The sequence below is a fragment of the Thamnophis sirtalis genome, unplaced genomic scaffold (genome assembly GCF_051295495.1).
Source record: "Thamnophis sirtalis isolate CommonGarterSnake01/CBP01778 unplaced genomic scaffold, rThaSir2_p1.2 scaffold_5, whole genome shotgun sequence".
In the NCBI taxonomy this organism is placed as follows: domain Eukaryota; kingdom Metazoa; phylum Chordata; class Lepidosauria; order Squamata; family Natricidae; genus Thamnophis; species Thamnophis sirtalis.
Window position 1 is genome coordinate 69,688,473 of NW_028261385.1, and position 7,815 is coordinate 69,696,287.

General features: G+C 39.2%; 1 pseudogene; it reads right to left on the reverse strand.

Moving 5' to 3' along the window:
• Positions 1 to 4,243: 4,243 nt before the first annotated feature.
• On the reverse strand, positions 4,244 to 4,700 carry LOC148045416 (electron transfer flavoprotein regulatory factor 1 pseudogene; annotated as a pseudogene).
• Positions 4,701 to 7,815: the final 3,115 nt, after the last annotated feature.

Sequence of the window (7,815 nt, forward strand, 5' to 3'; positions counted from 1 at the left end):
AAGGAATGTACCACATTGGCAGCCCTGGAGACTCCGATTCCCTGCAAATGTTTATCGAGAGAAATAGACTCAGCAGGTGAAACAAACTTGTACTGTAACAGGCTTTCTATCCCCATCCTAACAGATAGACTCTGATCTAAAGTAATCCATTCTTTCTTAGCCTCTCCAGAAACATAACATTTAGACAGTGGTGAAATTCATATGTTTTTACCACTGGTTCTGTGGGCCTGGCTTGGTGGACGTGGAAGGGGAAGGATATTACAAAATCTCCATTCCCACCCCACTCTGGGGACAGCCAGAGGTGGTATTTGCTGATTCTCTGAACTACTCAAAATTTCCACTACCAGTTCTCCAGAACCTGTCAGAACCTGCTGAATTTCACCCCTACATTTAGAGCAGTGGTGTCAAACCCAAGGCCCACGGGATGGATCTCGCCCTTGGGGTACTTAGATCTGCTTGCCGGGGCTGCCCTAGAAATAACGGACTGGCTGTGGTGACTCTGCCAGCCAAAATGGGCTCCCAAACTCCATTTTTGGCTGCGATGGTTGCCTGCAACCCTCTGCAGCAGAAACCCCTCCCCTCCTGAGCTCAGGAGCCTGTTTGACTGGCAGGGCGCTCAGGCCACCACAGGCACCCCCAATGCAAGTGACATTGATCTGGCCATGTCCCCCCCCCAGCCTACTCACCCTGCCCCCCCCCAGGTCAAACATAACCCTGATGCGGCTCTCAATGAAATTGAGTTTGACACTCCTGATTTAGAGCATTTGAGCTAATAAATTCTAACTAGAAACCTACATGAAGTAAACGGGGAACTAAATGATAGTAAGATTGCCACCAGAGATAATATGTCCCAAGAAACATTTTGTGACTTTGCTTACAGATATAAAGAAGCATAATTTGTAAGGCTGTGGGAGCGTGAATCAATTCAAAAGAGGTTTTCTCAGATTATAATCTGAATCAAGCCTTTGAGGTGTAGAACTAAAACCACTGACTTTGAATTACATTGGAGAGATTCAAAGTCCCTTTAAAATGAGATTGACATTAAAGGTTTTCCCCAGCTCAGTGGAGTTTCAGGGGTTATTTCACATTTGTTCCTTCCATCAATGGACAAATCTGAGATGGGGAAGGAGTTGAAACTGTCATGGGATTCTGATAATAATGTGAATGTCAATGAGCAGGTCGATACAGCTGCCAGCCCACAAAATTAAGCAGTCAAAAGCTGGTAGCCTTTTCAAACTTTAGAGAAACTCCCTTGTTAAATGGTTTATTTATAAAAAGTGTGTATGTGTATCTCACTCCAAAACATGGAACATGATATTGTATTAATTCAGTGGGAACTTTTCTACAATGACCTTATAGGCAGTTCTGCTGCTTTTGCTCCATTTTTTGTTACCTCTATCTTAAAAGAGATAACAAATCTTTATATTGTTGTTAAACTTTGAAGCTACAACTGAAACTTTCTGGGATTATTATTCTATGAAGGATCTATCATCCTGCTGTTGTTATTTTATCAAAAAAGAAGGAGCAACAAATTTGATCTGCCCCCATCATTGATTATGGCTGAATCTTTTATCAAAGTACCAATAGGTTTGAATCAAATCTTTATTACCTTTGAATCAAAAATTTAGATTGAATCTTGTCAAATCTTCAATCTGAATTACATGAAGACTGATCCACATTATGTGTCACCTACCTATCTATCCACCTCCCAACGTGCCTATTATACACTGTAGACTGATTATAATTGGGGAAATAATACATAAACTTAGATTGGAATGGAAATGTTTTTTCTTCCATCAGTATAGTTGGAACTCTTTGTTTTAATTTCGGTCTTGCTTGCAGGAGACAGCATTATAGATATACAGTAACTAAGGTTTGGTTTCAAGACCAAATTCCCAAGGTTAGAGGCCAGCCCCCATATTGACACTTCCATAGACTGAAGACCTTTAAATGCAGTAATTCATCTCCTTCTTTTTGCTTCTGTTACACAAAAGATTGGGTGGGTTTATCAGAACAAGAGGAATGCAATGTGGTGCCTTGATGGTTGCCACAAAAACTGCTCAGTGTTGAAACAATAAACATATTTCTATAGTAACAAAGATAATGGCACCAATTGGTATAGTCAGTCATCTCTGGAGCATCATCTGACAATGTTGGTCCAAGGCCCCGTGTATTGTCACCTAGCATAGGAAAGATCCTTGCATTGTTTATTGCTATATCTGGACCATACCTGAATGTTGAGATTATCCGTAGTTGGATAAATCAATTCAGCAAAATCCCTTATTTCCAGGTGAAGTATTACAGTTGCAACATTGAGAGTGAATTATCCATAGAAGTATTTCTTTTGGTCTTGTTAGAAAGAAGAAAATCTCAGCCAAGCCACTTCTTGCCAACTGCCCAATCAGAAGCCTCCCTGAAGAGAGAGAGAGAAAGGGAGGAAAATGCATCATAGAAGCCTTTCAGCTGCTGTGTCCCTTCCCCCCACCCTGCCGCCGCCGCTGCCACAGTATTATTACTCCTAACTCCTCATGAAGAAAGATCATAGGACCTGGTTTTTAAATAAGATTATCTGTATTTCAAATTTTGGTTGTTCATATAGCTTACAGGCCATTTGGGAAGTGTATTATCCTGAAAGGCCAGATAGAATTATAATAACAAATAAATATTGCATCTTCTCACAGAGAAGTTTTGAGGGTTGAAGGCTGGAATGATAGTTCAGTATTTTCTAGAACAAGTAGAAAAAGTAGACATGACAGACCATGGCTGTGAATTATCCAGTAGAGGTAAACCTCGACTTACAATAGTTCAGTTAGTGACCATTCAAAGATACAACAGCACCGGAAAAAGTGATTTATGACCATTTTTCACGTACACTGCTGTTGCAGCAGTCCTGTCGTCACATGATCAGCATTCATATATTTGTTACAGAGTCATATTTATGATGGTTGTAATGTCTTGGGGATACGTGACCCTTTTTTCAACCTTCTGACAAGCAAAATCAACTGAGAAATGATTCACCGTGTTACTAATTTAACAACTACAGTGATTCACTTAACTGTGGCAAGAGAGGTGGTAAAATGAAGCAAAACTCACTTAATAAATGTTTCATTTAGCAACAGAAATTTTGGGCTCAGTTGTGGTCATAACCAGAGGACTGCCTGTATTTCAGGAAACATGAACTGCTTAGCTTTTAAAACAGGTGGAACTGCTTCCCAAACCGAGTGCATGATGTTAAGCCCAAAGTTAATGAAATAATTTCCTCTTACGGGCATTCAAAAACACCATTGTATTTAATGATTTAGGCACTGCAATCATCCTTGTTGATAGAATCTCTACCTTATTTCACTCAGAAAATCTCTGTTGGAATCCCTATTCTTCTTAACAGCACCTGTCCCAATGTTGCATTAAAGTTCAGAAAGCAACAATCAGTTTATAACAGGTCTGATGGATCATGATATACTATTTAATGCCGATTTGCTTTCCTGTAGTGACATTGATGCTGGAAAATGATTAAATCATTATTGATGATCAATAACTACATACTTTATGGTTGTATGGACACAATCAACAGGAATATGTGATTTTGAACATTGTGCATCAAATAGTTTTGCATGACTGAGAGAAAATATCAACCAAGTATATTACAGATACATCAAGAGATAAACCCTGACATTACAAGCATTCTTTTTTATCTTTATGCATGGCATTTGGCTTATCTAATAATATTTAATGCATTCTTTTTACTATGGTATCATCTGGGATAGTGATCACATTCTTGCGGAAAATAAGATTAAAGAAAATACAGGCTCCAAAATAGGAGTTTCCAAACAAACACATATATAGATAACTGAATAAAAAGAGTGAAGATTAGGACTATGCAAGTGTAGCAAATCCTGCTAATTTAACATTGGTATATACACAATTCAGAGCAATATCATTTGATTGATTTATTACCAGCAATGTATATAATTAAAATCAGGTAATTGCAATAATTTATTCTTGACTTTTTTTTTAAACAATAGCAATAGCAGTAGACTTATATACCGCTTCATAGGCCTTCAGGCCTCTCTAAGCAGTTTACAGAGAGTCAGCATATTGCCCCCAACAATCTGGGTCCTCATTTTACCCACCTTGGAAGGATGGAAGGCTGAGTCAACCCTGAGCCGGTGAGATTTGAACCGCTGACCTGCTGATCTAGCAGTAGCCTGCAGTGCTGCATTTAACCACTGCGCCACCTTGGCTCTTTTTTTCCAACAGATTTTATTATTACCATTACAAGCCCGATCACCCACCATTTAACCCCTGGGCTGCACACGCCTTGCAGACTTTACAACGGGTTGGTGCTCAGCTGTCCTCGTAGTATCATTGTTTCAGAGCTCGGTATTTCCGGAGGAAGTACAAGGCTTCCAGTTCTTTGATGACAAATTTGCCTCTGGCGATCAGTTTTTTTATTTCTTCTGGGTCCTTCACTTCCTTATTTTTCAGGAAGGCTGCCTTGAGTCGAGTTCGAAAGTAGTCAGCCCCTTTGGGGTACTCCTTTCCCAGATACAGAAGGTTTTTGTACAGATTCAGTACTTCGTATCTGAGAGGGTTGGCCATGTTGTCAGTTGAGACACATATCCGTTTTATTCATGAGGACTGGCATATTGACCTGCATAGTTCATAAACTCCCAATTTGGTAAGACTACTTAAGGCTACTGCGCCTGCGCCCAAGTTCGAGGGGCGGCGCCAGAGGACTCCAAACAGTCCTCTGCACTCTAAACAGTGCAACAGTATGCTAAAATTTGTTAGTGTCAATTTTGAGCATAATGTACTGTTGTGGCTCGGTAGGAGCCTTTGGAGCTGCTATCAGTGAGTGGTTTCAGGATGCTCCCGGGACAAGATAACAAGCAGCTGGGGCTCGTTAAGGCTCTCCTCCTGTGGATAAAAGACTGATGGTGCCACACCTTAATTGCAGAAGTCAACGTTGTTCGTTTGTTCGTGAGTTCAGTTCCGTTCCTGTTCGAGTTAGTGATTCAAAGAGGCACTTGGATAAGTGATTTGCTTTCTGTAAACCTGGTTTGCTGTAAGAGTTTTGTTTTTGCATTGGCTGTGTAACTTTTTGCCAGAGACTTTATCTATGTTTATTTTGGGCTCGCAGCCAGCTTGAGCCGGGACTGATAAAGATATTTCCTTTGACGTTCTGTCTGGCTGTTGTTTGCGAACAAGCAAGAAGGGGGGTCAGAACAATGTATCATTACAAAACTACTACTGGCATTGTATACTGATAAATATCTTTCTATCATTTATTTATATTACATTTTATGGGTATCTATGGAGATTCTCAGTCATTCAGAATCTTCATGGTTGTCCTAAAAGTGCTTTTTCAAAAGGCAACTGGATTGTTTTTCCTTGAAGACATTTTGCTTCTCATCCAAGTTCTGACTGAAGCTTTTTGGATAAGAAGCGAAATGTCTTTGAGGAAAAACAAAATCCAGTTGCCTTTAGAAAAAGTATCTTTGGGATATTTTTATGGGTGGCATAAAAGTTAAATCAGCCAATCAATCTTCTTTGGCTGCCCATTTGAAAAAAAAAGCCCAAATCCCATTGATGAAGCACAGAAAGCCTTTAAGGCTAAAGAACCTTAGAAAGACAGTGGTACAGTGAAGGATTGGATCTTCAGAGATATAGACATACTAAAACTTTCAGATTTTGTTTCAAGTGAAAGGTGAACCAAATTTCATCCACCAATGAAAGTAGCAGCATAAGTCTGAATTGTATTTATTTATTTGTATCCTATATTTATTTATTTTTTTACAAGTAAGGAGGCAAACATATCTACCACACACCTTCTTCCTCCTATTTTCCCATCAACAAACTTTGAGGTAGATTATGTTGAGAAAAGGACTCAAAGTCACCCCGCTTGCTTTCATGGCTAAGGCAGGACTTGAACTCACCATTTTCCACTTTCTAACCTGGTGTCTTAACTACTAGACCAGTGTTTCTCAACCTTGGTGACTTTAAGTCCTCTGGGCTATGCTGGGGAATTCTGGGAGTTGAAGCCCACAGGACTTAAAGTCACCAAGGTTGAGAAACACTGTACTAGACCAAACTGGCTCTCAATGAAACATGACTCACACATGGAAAACAAAACAAAAACTTGACAACTGAGTTTTAAGAGATTTAGCATGTTTCATAGGCATGTTTATTTGTATTTATTTCTATCCATTCAAGACAGTTTTTAATTCCTCAAAATTGCCCGAACAAAGTGTCTGAAGTTTTCTTGGCAAGGAATTCTGGAAGTGGTTTCCCCTCTTTGTTCCCTAAGGTTGGCAGAGAGTGTTTAGTCTAAAGTTACCCAACTTGTTTGGGCCTAAAGGCGCAAAAATAAACCTCACATTCACCTAGTTTCTCGCTTAGCACTTTAACCAGTACATTAATTGGTTCTCTGGACTACTATTGTCAGATTAAAATAACCATAAATCTCTATTTTTTAAAAGCACATAAATAAAGTAGAAATTATCACTCCATCTTTCTACTATTATTATTCCCCCAGTGAGGCACTACATGGACTTGGTTGTAGGTCTTGGGTACTCTGAGAAAAATGAGAACTATGCCAGAAGCTCAACCATACTGGACCAGTCACATCAGAGGAGTCAAAGTGTGTCTCTCCCATTTAAAAAAAAATATGGGGAGATGTAAATTACAAAAGCCATCCTGGATTGGCTGTCGCCCAGGTCATTATTATGATTTGTCACACAGTCGGAATGGATTTGGCATTTTTATCCAGCTATCAAGTCATTCTAAGGACCTGGGATAGGCCTTGGTGTTTGATGGTGTGAAAGGTATTGTCACAGGATGTAAGCTGTGCGGATCTTTGTATTTTGTGTGTTTTTTCTACAGATCTTTCTCTTCTGTTCTGATGCCTCCAGGTTATTACTATCACTACCATCATTATCATCATCATCCATTTGTAATAGTTTATGAGAACCTGTTTCTTCAGCCAAGAAAATTGTTTTGAAGCCGTTCTTCCTATTCTTTCCTACCTTAATACATTTAGCTCAGAATAAAATTCTTGAGGGGAAAAAAATCCCTTCTTGGCAGCATAAAAGCCCTTTGTTGGAGCTTTTGAACTTTCTAGATGCGGACTACAAAGGGTTCTGCAGTCTGTCTCTCACCACCACAGAACAGAAGCATTCACCCGTTTTGGATCTTGATATACAGGATATATTACGGAGTGCCTATCAAAAGGTTTGTGAACTTTGATGGAAATCAGAGGTGAAACAGATGGTTCAAATATTTGGTCTCCGTTTAAAAGTCCTATGCTAATGTATTTTTTTTTCTCCCCTTGTAACGGGCTCATACAAAAGCGACAATGAAAGTCACATTCTGAATTCTATTCCATGATGTCTTCTCCACTGAAAAGCCTTTTAAAAAGGTCTCGAGCACTCAACATTTTACAGGGTTAATTAAACCACACTTATTTCACTCATATTGGGAAACAATGACCATGTCCCTAATTTGTACACTAAAAATAATTTCCTCAAGAATGACCCTTACCAAGTTTAGAAGCTTGTGGCATCCTCAGTAGAAAAAAAAATATTTTTCCTTTCTTCACATTTATCTACTCAATATTCACAAAGATTATTTTCAAATCCAGACTCCCTGATAAATAAAAATACACGTTTTCTCATTTCTTCAGTAGAAACACAGAGTACAAGTGAGGCAAGAACACAGGCACTGCAGCTCCTATGAACCCTTTCAGGTTTGATCACACATTTATTCTGCTTCTAAGGAGTTTTGCTTCCCCCCCCTCTTTTTTAAAATATGAAATTG